Raw genomic sequence first — 12705 nt, forward strand, 5'->3', positions numbered from 1 at the left:
AGTTTTTCCTTAGTCTGACACTTTGCACACTGAGCCAGATCATCCGTAGCTACCCTCACGAGGGAAGAAAATCCTTATTTGACATGGGGCATGCATACCTGATCAGGTATACTTAGAATAGGAGTAGGGCCAAGATAACAGTAGAAGTTGGAGGCAGGGGTTAAGCTGGATGTATCATCCAGTTTAGTAACTGAGCAGACCAAAAGCAAATGCAGGATGACAGGTCAGTTGTTAAAAGTGCTCAAGTCATTTTACCCAATAAAAGTGGAGGTTTTCTTGGTTTCTCATTTTGGGTTTCAAAAATAAATAGAAAACATTAATCCAGGTGGAACTCACTAGGGCATCTACTCAATGCAAAACAAGGTTAGAACTTAAATGTGGGATAATGTGAGGAAACAGTTAAGAAGAGTACTGAGTTCTCCTTCCTCCCCGACTGGTTCCCACTTTCACCTCTTCTCTCTTAACTCAAACTCTAAGGTTTACCAGTTGAGTCTGTAGCACTTTGTAAAAGGACATTTCCTTCAAGAACAAGATTTCTACCCTGCAAGAGTAGTTTCCTTTGGTTCTATAACACAGGCCAGTCTTGAAAGTGCTAAAACCTGTTTGCTCTGGGCCTCAGAAGACAAGGTAAAATGCAGATCACACAATGCTGTTCTCTTTGGTTTTTCTCCTCAAGGGACTTGGCACCTGGCAATTGAAGCCACAGAGCTGGCCCCAGGTGCCCATAGAGTGCTGATTTGCATGAAAAGACACTAAAGGAGAAACCTGCCTTGTGCTGCTTTAAAATTCATTCTCTCTCTTCCTTAATAGCAATTTGCTTTAATTCACTCATCTCAGTATCATGAGCTGCAGCAGAGCAGAGCTGCTATTTATAAATGATCCTGATCAGATGAAATGATGTCTTGAATCCTTCTAGTGGTCTGATCATAATAATAAGAGAAAGGCCCAAATGATAGGAACTGGGGGGGTGGGGTGGAGGAGCTGGGGGAAAGCAGGGAAGGGGGTGAGTTAGCATCTGTTTTAAGTGACTGATTTAGCTTTTGTGTCTTTCTTTTTTAATTTAAGTGAGGCAAGGAGGAGAGAGGTGGATACAATAAAGGAATTTTCCATACTAAAAGGTTGGTGTTTATCTCAATCCACCAGGGTTAGCTAAAAATGAAGAGTATAAGTCATACAGTTATAGGCCTGCAAACAGGATCATAAAAAGGAAATTTAAGTAATCAGAAGTTGGTCAGTTTCCAGATTTGGTTGGCGGGGGAGGGGAAGGGAATAGAAACCTTAGCTCTTTTAAATGAGGTGGTAGTCTGTATAATCAATCCTTTGGAGGAAGAGAGTTTCAAGAGAATAGTTTCCTGAACCCAAGGTTATACCTAGATTCTCCATTTAGCTTAATCAATCAACTAACAAATAGTTATTAAGCACCTACTATGTAGCAAGCACTGTGTTGGGTGCTGGGAAGACAAATGGAATGAATGAGCAGTCTTTACTTGAAGAACAAGAATTCTGTCCTGGAAGACAAATACATATGAACAGATATGTAAACAGAACATTTTTTCTTTTCTTTTTTGCAGGACAATGGGGGTTAAGTGACTTGCCTGGGGTCACGCAGCTAGTAAGTGCCAAGTGTCTGAGGTCATATTTGAACTCAGGGCCTCCTGAATACAGGACCCGTGCTTTATCCATAGCTCTCCCTAGCTGCCCCCACAGAACATTTTTTTAGTGCTTATCCTGTGCCCAGTATTATGCTAGGGATACAAATAAAAAAGTGCTAGATGGTCCCTGCCCTCAAGGACCTTAAATCCTAATGGAGAAAGTCAACACTTAAAGAGGTGCTGGAAAGAGGGAGGGAAGGATATCCACATGGGGAGAAGAGATTTAGAAAGTGGTATGGAGACTAGGGCCCCGGCAAAATAGGGCAAAAGCTCACCAATCAGAGCTAGGCGACCCTGGGTTGAGAGTCCAAAGTTCTGGTAGGGAGAAGGCAGAGGTGATCATGGTATTGAGGTTTTGGTCTTGGCAAGATAAGGCAAGGGTCTAGTTAGGAAGCATGTGGCTATAGATTATTCTCATAAAATCACAGGGACTGGTGACTTGTACCAATCTTTGCCCTTTATCTACCATCCCAGTTTTCCTGGGGTGCATTGCTCTGGGGTTACCCAACTTTTTTTTTGTTTGTTTTGGTGTGTGTGTGTGTGTGTGTGTGTGTGTGTGTGTGTGTGTGTGTGTGTGAGGCAATTGGGGTTAAGTGACTTGCACAGGGTCACACAGCCAGTAAGTGTTAAGTATCTGAGGCAGGATTTGAACTCAGGTACTCCTGACTCCAGGGCCGGTGCTCTATCCACTGCACCATCTAGCTGCCCCGGTTACCCAACTTTTCAAAAGGGTAAGTAGTGTAATGGGGGAAAATGGGGTAGGGGTTGTGTAGGAGTTGGGGTTCTTGGGAATTCCTCTTTAAAGAATTACACCCTCTTGCACACAAAACTTAGTTAGAATAAGGTGATAGTTTATTTAGGAGCAAGGGAAGGGAAGGGTGGGGGGAGGGAAACCATGAAAGAAATCTTTGGACTTTCATGGGGAGATTGGCATAAAGCACATGGCTCTGAGGTACCAAATCTCCTCGAACAGGAGACTGGAAGGTACTTTTATAGAGGACTGATGGGGGTGGACCATCTGCCTGTGAAAAGTTCCTTTAGTGAGAAAGGACCATCCCCCACTGGTGGTAGATGGGGGAATTGGGTGAGGGGTGGCTACAGATCCCTCTTCAGAATGAAAAGGCCACAGCCACACCCAAATTTATCTCCCAGGGTAAGGGAGACCAGAATGAAGGGTAGGAATTCCAAGCTAGCTCAGTCAGATTTGGTTCAGCTTATCTCTCTAGGCGTTATCTGTCCTCTGGTTTAGTTTCTCAAGGAGAAGTTTCCTTGATGTGCCCCAGAGAACTTCTGGGGTGCTCTGCACCCCATGACAGTAGGCTTCCCAGTTTTAACATTCATTGGCTCCCATCATGGCTACTCTGGGCAAAGTTGGTAATTATAGAAGTGGTCACAGGCTCTAAGGATTCTCTACAGCAAAAGGGAGAATAAAAAAAAATGTTACCCAATGTACAAACATGTATTGGTCATGGAATAGAAAAGACAATGCTAATCCATAAAGAATCATGCAAGGGGCAGCTAGGTGGTGCAGTGGATAGAGCACTGGCCCTGGATTCAGTAAGACCTGAGTTCAAATCCAGCCTCAGATGACTAGACACTTACTAGCTGTGTGATCCTGGGCAAGTCACTTAACCCCAATTGCCTCATTAAAAAAAAAAAAAGAATCATGCAGCAGAATCCAATAATTTATCATGACTAGCATAATCAGTCTGGAAGTTAATATTAAAGTCTTACTGGGATGTAAACACTTATAATTCACCTCCAGTGAATACAATCCATGAAAACATCAAGAGGGATCTTCCTTGCTGGGACCTCCCTTTTTGATGTCAATGCTTTCTGTGTTGCAGACTCCATGCTGAATCTGTGGCTGTAACCACAACCACTTCAGCAGACCTTGTCTTTGTTGCTGGCACTCACAGGTCTTCTAGGACCTTTGATCGTTCACAAGGTTGACACTAGAAATGAGGAAATGCAAAAAGAGGGGCAGGGTAGTCAAAGACCTCTGGTACAAGCTCAACTGGTTGAATCTAAACACGATGAGGAGAGTAGACATCTGAAGGGCCCCAGCCTTGCCATTGTTCCGAGGACCCTTCTTTCCTTCACACCTTGATTGGAGTGTCTATTATAGTTTTATCTTATATTTTTATATTCTTGAAAGCCCCAAATAGACCCACCAGCTGGAAGCTACCTCTTCTCCAACCAGGTATGGACCCCTGAATCATCAGCTTTTCTGGCTCAGCAACCAATCTGGGGGATTTAACCCAGAAATGAGTCATACACATATAGCTATAAGCAGGCAGAGGCTATCTGTGTATGCTCAGGTTCCCACATTCAAGTTTCTGAGACTAGATAAATAGATCTGGGAATCAACGGCTTAGAGATGATAATTAAATCCATAGAAATTGATGAGATCACCTAGAGAGACAGTTTAGAGTGAGCCGAGTAGAGGGCCTGGGAGAGAGTCATGGGGAACACCTTGGTTAGAGAAACGATCTAGATCCCAGAGGCCAATTCAACGTGCTAGGGGAGCGCATGATATAGCAGGAAGAATGCTAGATCTGTGGTCAGATGACTTTGGTTTCAATCCTAAACCACACAACCATGGGCAAGTCCATTCATTGGCTCTCAGTGTCTCCATCTATAAAATGAGGTAGATGACTTGTTAAGGTATCTTTTAGCTTAAAATCAGAGGTCAGCAAACTACAGTTTATAAACTAAGATTTTTTTTTTTACATTTTAAAGTACAGCAAAACTTTATTTAAAAATCTAAAACACTCTTGTTAAACAACAACAACAACAACAACAACAACAGTTTCTGGCTGTCTTTGGTCCATGGTCTAGATTTCTTGATATTGTTGACAGAGGTGCCTAATTATCCAAAAGTATTTTTTTATGAAACCCTGGGTTAATAGGAGCAAAAAAAAAAATGTCCTTCAACTGAACTCCAAACTGAACCCAGATAGCTGGCTGATAAAAGTCCCTACCTGGTAACTTCTTTTCCCCAAGGATGGCAAGTCCCTATCTTATGGAGACCTCTCAGCATCCCCATCTGTGCCAAACCCTTTTTTGCAATCCTGTAATCTTATCATGATGCCTCTGTTACATCCATTCTTGTTACAGTATTTGCTTTTGGGATGATCTGTAACTGACAACGCCCTGTAACCCATGGACAAAAAAAACACCAAAACCCTCAGAAAGAGGGAGTCCCTGAGCTCTGTTATTAGGAGGGGAGTTTCCCGCATGATCATGTTATATTTCTTCTTGGGACAAAATTAAATTGATATTATGGGTTCTTGTTTTTGTTTTGTTTTGTCTTTTGGTCTGTCTCTGATCTGGTTTGTAGTCATGTTCTCTGATCTGGTTTTACTAGGAGATTTATTTTTCTCTGATCTGGGTTTTTGTAGGAGGACAGGTATGGAAACAAATTGTAGGAGATATAAGATATTATAATTTCTCTGGGCTGTTTATTAATTTTGTAGGAGATATTAAGGATTTAATTTCTCTGATCTGTTTGTAGGAGACAGGCAAAATAAACTATATATTTTAATTTTCTACAATAGAAACCACTATCATACATTGGCCATCACTTATCCCTCAATGACCAGCTTGCCTATTTTTTTTTCCTGGTCTTTTTTCTGTCTGAGGATGTCCTTTATGCTGCGTCTCCTTTATGGCTCTTTGTTAGTGATATCTTGGAGCCTCCTCACACCCCTGGGACTTTGTATTCCCTGTCCCAGTTGTGCCTGACAATTGTGGGACTATAAAAATGTGGTCTACTATAGAAGGTTATTTATGGAAGCCTGACAGTTTCTTTTTTCAAATCTTCATCAAGGGTGCCCATGATGTATATGTAGATTATTTTCATAAAGACTCTATGGAGGGGGCAGCTGGGTGGCGCAGTGGGTAGAGCACTGGCCCTGGAGTCAAGAGGACCTGAGTTCAAATCTGGCCTTAGACCCTTGACACTAGCTGTGTGACCCTGGGCAAGTCACTTAACTCCAATTGCCTCACCAAAAATAAAAAAGACTCTATGGAGATGGAAATGGAAGGATAAGAGAGCTGGAACCAGGTACCAAAATATAGACCATCATTTCTTCCTCTAGCTGGCATTTACCATTGGACGGCTGGCATCAGATATTAATATAAATAGCCAAACCTCTGAGGACATTATTCTTCTGTTTCTCAAACCACCTGTCCATTGGAAGTGGGACTTCTTCCTGCTTGGCTCTAACTACTTCAGTTCTGAATACCCTGAAGACCATTTTCTCTAGAATATTTCAAATAAAACAATCCATTTGCAAACAAATTTCACAGAAAAGCTTTTTTGGAGGCAAATCTTCAGAAGACTAAAGCAGTGTTCCTGGTAACTCCCCTAAAGATGATGCTCCATTCACCTTATCACCTAGACCTTGGAGAGATAAGCTAAGGGAAGCAAGACAAAACATCTTTTTCACCTTGGCTCCTAGTAGGGCCTCAGTCTGGCACAGGCTTCTGCTGCAAAATCTATTGCTTTCTTGTTATACCCAACTCCTAACATCTAAGACAAGAAGAACTTGACAGATGTCTTCAAAAAAGCCAGTATTAGGGGTCTGCTCACAGCAATTCAGCAAAGTGGAAAGGAGAGAAGGGTGGATAGGGCTTGCTATAAAAACCTGAAATGATTTCTCTTCTTTCCATTTACCTTTCTTTTTTATCATAGTATTTAGACACTTTTCCATCCTCCAATTAAGTTATAAGTTCTTCGAGAACAGGAGCTATATGACGCTTTAAAAAAATTTAATTTAATTTAAAATTTTCAGTTCCAAATTCTCTCCCTTCCTCTGTCCCTCCCCTACCCAATGAGAAAGCAAGAAATACGATTCTCATTAATCATATGAAATCAGGTAAAACATATTTTTCACATTAGCTTATGTTGCAAACAACCCAAGAAAAGGTGAAAAAATATATGCTTCAATCTGCACTCAGTTGATCAGTTTTCTCTGTGGATAGAATTTTACATCATGTGTCCTTTGGAATTGTCATGGATCATTGTATTGATCAGAGTAGAATAGCATTTTAAAAATTATTGCTTAGCAAAGTGCCTTTTACATTGTTCATGCTTATTAAATTAAATTGAAAGAAGGCATGAATGGCATGCATATCAAATTGACAAATGACAGGAAATTGAGAGGGATAGCTAATTCATTGGGAGATGGAACCCAGGATCCAAAAAGCTCTTAACATCAAAGGATTTGAATGAACAGTTTAAAAAGAAGGAATTCAAACTATTGGGAACCATCTAAAAAGCATTCTAAATAATAGAGAAATTCAAATTAAAACAATTCTGAGATATCATCTCACCTCCATCACATTAGCCAAGCTGGGAAAAATTAAAGTTGAAAGGAACTGTGGGAAGAGGGATGCACTAATTGACTGCGCAGTATGGAGCCGTGAATTGTCCTGCCTGTTTTGGAAAAAAAAAAACTGTTTGGAATTATGTGAGAAAACTTATTCAAATGTTCCTAACCTTTGACTAAGATATCTCACTACTGCAGCCCCAAGAAGGTTAATGATGGCAAGAAAAACCCATATATACAAAAATATTCCTAGCAGCATTATTTTTGATAACAAAATATGTGCCCAGTAATTGGGGAAGAGCTGAACAAACTATGGAATATCTGAATGTAATGAAATAATACTGTGCTGAAAGGAATGACAACTATGAAAAATTCAGAGAAATGTGGAAAGACCTGTATGAAATGATACAAACTGAAGAAGACAATGAATTAGCTATCCCTCTCAATTTCCTGTCATTTGTCATTTCCTGTCATATATATATATATGTGTGTGTGTGTGTGTGTACTTTATATACTCATATAACTCTGTGTATATGTGAGAAAATAATTATTTTTTGTTTTGTTTTGTTTTGTTTTTAGTGAGGCAATTGGGGTTAAGTGACTTGCCCAGGGTCACACAGCTAGTAAGTGTCAAGTGTTTGAGGCCGGATTTGAGCTCAGGTACTCCTGAATCCAGGGCCGGTGCTTTATCCACTGCGCCACCTAGCCGCCCCTGAAAATCATTATTAATAATGGATTTCTTGGGGGGACTTGGATCAGCTTCAGTCCTTTCTCCCCCAAACTCTAGAAAGTCCTGTTCTCCTTGATCTGGAACAAACCCAAGGGAACAAAAGAAATGGAGATAGACTCTTTTGCCTAGGTCTGGGAAGGATTGATGGGATCAAACCACACCTAGATAATGGACTTTGCCTTTGCCCTTCAGAGAGGGTCTTTTGCATTCTTCTCCCTAATGTCATCTGTAGAATTCATTTTTTTTTTGAAAGGACAATGAGGGTTAAGTGACTTGCCCAGGGTCACACAGCTAAGTGTCAAGTGTCTGAGGCTGGATTTGAACTCAGGTCCTCCTGAATCCAAGGCTGGTGCTTTATCCACTGCACCACCTAGTTGCCCCTAGAATTAATTTTAATGTAGACCACTCTCAAGTTGTGCCAACCAATGGAATTGAATGATGCTAACCGATTAGCTTTGATCAATGTGTAATGACCCACCTCTATCAAAAGAGGATGAAAACTCTTAGAAGAGGCCTCAAACTTTATCTCTTGGTAGGTGCCCTTGGCTCTGGGCTCTCCCTTTTAGGACAGCATAGGTCTGGTAGCCTGAGACCATGAGAAGTTAGGGAGACACATGGTCAATCCTTTACTGGTATATACTAATTAATTAAAATATGATCACTTCCCAAACTGTTCAAAATGGCAATTATTTTTTAAAAACATATACATATAAGCAATGATTTATAGAGAGAAAACTTGAAAAGGCAACAAGGCTCAGGTCAAATAATGTTGATACGAAACTATCAGTTATAATATGATCATAGATTTAGAGCTGAAAGTGGTCTTAGAAGTCCTGTTGTCCAACCCTTCACTGAAACATGGGAGCTCTGACTCCAGGCCATGAGCCCTGGCCTCTCTACTGTGCTTACTCTTCTACAGATTCCTCCCTCCCATCAATAATTTGTTAAAGTTCCATTTTTTCTGCTGAAAGATTATGCTGAGTTTTGCTGGGTAGATGATTCTTGGTTGTAATCCTATTTCCTTTGCCCTTTGAAATATCATATTCCATGCCCTCTGATCCTTTAATGTAGAAGCTGCTAGATCTTGTGCTATCCTGACTGGGGCTCCACCGTACTTGAATTCTTTCTTTTTGGCAGCTTGCAATATTTTCTCCTTGACCTGAGAGCTCTGGAATTTGGCTATAATATTCCTAGGAGTTTTCCTTTTGGGATTTCTTTCTGGAGGTGATCGGTGGATTCTTTCAATTTCTATTTTAGCTGCTCCTTCTAGAATTTCAGGGCAATTTTCCTTGAGAATACCTTGGAAGATGGTGTCTAAGCTCTTTCCTTGATCATGGTTTTCAGATAGAACAATAATTTTCAAATTATCTCTCCTGGACCTATTTTCCAGGTCAGCAGTTTTTCGCAGAAGACATTTCACATTGCCCTCTATTTTTTTATTCATTTGGATTTGCTTTATTGTGTCTTGGTTTCTCATAAAGTCACTGGCTTCTATTTGTTCAATCCTAATTCTTAGGCAATTATTTTCACCAGAGAGCTTTTCTACCTCCTTTTCCATTTGGCCAATTTGACTTTTTAAGCTGTTGACTTTTTCTCATGTCTTTCCTGCATCACCCTCATTTATCTTTCCATTTTTTTCCTCTACCTCTCTAACTTTATCTTCAAAATTCTTGTTGAGCACCTCTATGGCCTGAGACCAATTTGTATTTTTCTTGGAAGCTTTAGATTTAGGGGCCCTGATGTTGACATCTTCCTCTGAGGGTGCCCCTTGGTCTTCCTTGTTACTGAAAAAACTTTCTATGGTCCTTACCTTTCTCTGTCTGCTCATCTTGCCTTTCTTTTACTTGACTTTTAGCTCCTTAAAGTGGGGCACTGTTTCCAGGCTGCAGTATCCCAAGCTTAAGAAGTCCCAGGTAGTATGATTTAAGGAGAATCAGGTTCTTCACTCACCTGGCCTGTTCCCTGGTCCTTAGATGACCCCAGACCAACTTGCTAATCAACCAGCTTTGTGTGTTATGGTTGTTAGCTCCAAGGAGCCTGTGCCCCTCCCCCACCTAGGCCACTGTTACTCAAGTCTACCTCCTGGTTCTCAGCAGGGGTGTAAAATCCAAGTTCTGCCTTAGCACCAGCATAGACCCCTGTAGTCTCTCCCCTGCCCAGGGCTCAGCCCACTCACCAGACTGTGAACTTAATTCCAGACAACACTGGCGCTTCAGCTGATTCAGAGACTCTGGGGGTCTGCTTCTCTGGTGAGGCCTTCCTGGGACTGGATCTGTGTTCAGGGTGACTGTGGGGTTGGGCTCAACTCCTGTATCATCACAGCAGCTCCCTCCTTCTGACCTTTCAAGCCGTTGTTGGTTAGAAGATGATTTCAGCACATTCTTCTGTGAGTTTTGCTGATCCGGGCATTTTCCTATGGCATTATTTGGATGTATTTTGGAGTGATCGTGTCATGAGTTCAGGAGCTCACTGCCTTTCCTCTGCCATCTTGGCTCTGCCCTGGAAGTCTCCCCCGTCAATAATTTGTAAACTACGAAAGCAGAATGTGACATGTATTCTCAATCATATGCATGCTATTGGTAGAATCCTAGACTTCAAAACAGGAAGACTTGAGTTCAAATCCTGCCTCAGACACTTACTAGCTCTGTGACCCTGGGCAAATCACTTAATCTCAGCCTACCTCTGTTTCCTCAACTATAAAGTAGGGATAATAATAGCACCTACCTCATGGGGTTGTTGTGAGGATCAAATGAGATAATTAAGAGTTTTGCAAAGCTTTAAAATGTTGTATAAAACAAATCAAATCAGATCTAAATAATTGGAAAGATATCAATTGCTCATGGATAGGCAGAGCTAATATAGTAAAAACGACAATACTGCCTAAATTAATTTACTTATTCAGTGCCATACCAGTCAGACTACCTAAAAATTATTTTATACAGCTAGAAAAAATAATAACAAAATTCATCTGGAAAAACAAAAAATCGAGAATATCCAGGGAAATAATGAAAAAAAATTCACAGGAAGGTGGGTTAGCGGTACCAAACCTGGAGCTCTACTATAAAGCGGCAGTCATCAAAACTATCTGGTACTGGCTAAAAAATAGAGTGGTAGATCAATGGAATAGGCTAGGCTCAGGAAATGCAGTAGTAAATGACACTAGTAATGTAGTGTTTGATAAACCTAAAGACTCCAGCTTCTGGGATAGGAACTCAGTATTTGACAAAAACTGCTGGGAAAACTGGAAGGTAGTATGGCAGAAATTAGGCATAGACCAACATCTTACACCTTATACTAAAATAAGGTCAAAATGGATACATGATTTAGACATAAGAGGTGATACCATAGGTAAATTAGGAGAGAAAGGAATAGTGTACCTATCAGATCTTTGGAAAGGAAAACAGTTTATGACCAAACAAGAGATAGAGTATATTATAAAATGCAAAATGGATGATTTTGATTACATTAAATTAAAAAATTTTTGTACAAACAGAAGCAATGCATCCAAAATTAGAAGGGAGGCAGAAAGCTGGGAAACAATTTTTGTGGCCAGTACTTTTTTTTTTCTTTTTTAGTGAGGCAATTGGGGTTAAGTGACTTGCCCAGGGTCACACAGCTAGTAAGTGTTAAGTGTCTGAGGCCGGATTTGAACTCAGGTACTCCTGACTCCAGGGCCGGTGCTCTATCCACTGCGCCATCTAGCTGCCCCGTGGCCAGTACTTCTGATAAAGGCCTCATCTCTAAAATATATAGAGAACTAAATCAAATTTATAAGAATCCAAGTCATTCCCCAATTGAGAAATGGTCAAAGGATATGAACAGGCAGTTTTCTGATGAAGAAACCAAAGCTATCTATTCCCATATGAAAAAATGCTCTAAATCTCTAATGATTAGAGAGATGCAAATTAAAACAACTCTGAGGTACCACCTGACACCTATCAGATTGGCTAAAATGACAAAAAAGGAAGATAATAAATGTTGGAGAAGCTGTGGGAAAATTGGAACACTAATGCATTTTTGGTGGAGCTGTGAACTGATCCAACCATTCTGGAGAGCAATTTGGAATTATGCCCAAAGGGCTATAAAGCTGTCCATACCCTTTGACCCAGAAATACCACTTTTGGGTCTTTTCCCCAAAGAAATCATGGAAAGGAGAAAGGGACCCACATGTACAAAAATATTTATAGCTGCTCTTTATGTGGTGGCAAGGAATTGGAAGTTGAGGGGATGCCCATCAATTGGGGAATGGCTGGACAAGTTGTGGTGTATGAATACAATGGAATACTATTGTTCTGTAAGAAATGATGAGCAGGAGGAGTTCAGAGAAACCTGGAGGGTCTTGCGTGGGCTGATGATGAGTGAGATGAGCAGAACCAGAAGAACATTGTACACAGTATCATCAACATTGAGTGTTGATCTATTGTGATGGACTATATTCTTCTCACCAATGCAATGGCACAGAAGAGTTCCAGGGAACTCATGATAGAAGAGGATCTCCAAATCCAAGAAAAAAAAAAAAGAACTGTGGAGTATAGATGCTGAATGAACCATATTATTTCTTTTGTTTTTGGTGCTGTTGTTTTTTCTATTTTGAGGTTTTTCATCATTGCTCTGATTTTTCTCTTATAACATGACTAATGCAGAAATAGGATTAATGTTATTATGTGTATATATATATATATATAAAACCTATATCAGATTACCTGCTGTCTAGGGGAGGGAGGGAGAAAAATCTGAAATTGGAAAGCCTGTATAAACAAAAGTTGGGAACTATCTTAACACGTAATGGGAAAAAAAATAAAATACTTTATTAATTAAAAAAATGTATAAAATACAAGGTGTTTTTATTTTTGTTTTTGTTTGGTCATCTCCAAATCTTCATGACCCCATTTGGGGTTTTCTTGGCAAAGATACTGGAGTGTTTTGCCGTTTCCTTCTTCAGCTCATTTTACAGATGAGAAAACTGAGGCAAACAGGGGTTAAGTGA

General features: G+C 40.4%; 1 pseudogene; it reads left to right on the forward strand.

Moving 5' to 3' along the window:
- Positions 1 to 209: 209 nt before the first annotated feature.
- The window catches only part of LOC122738668, a 178262-nt pseudogene continuing 165766 nt past the window's right edge, over positions 210 to 12705 (forward strand).

Source organism: Dromiciops gliroides, chromosome 2 (genome assembly GCF_019393635.1).
Source record: "Dromiciops gliroides isolate mDroGli1 chromosome 2, mDroGli1.pri, whole genome shotgun sequence".
NCBI classification, from domain to species: domain Eukaryota; kingdom Metazoa; phylum Chordata; class Mammalia; order Microbiotheria; family Microbiotheriidae; genus Dromiciops; species Dromiciops gliroides.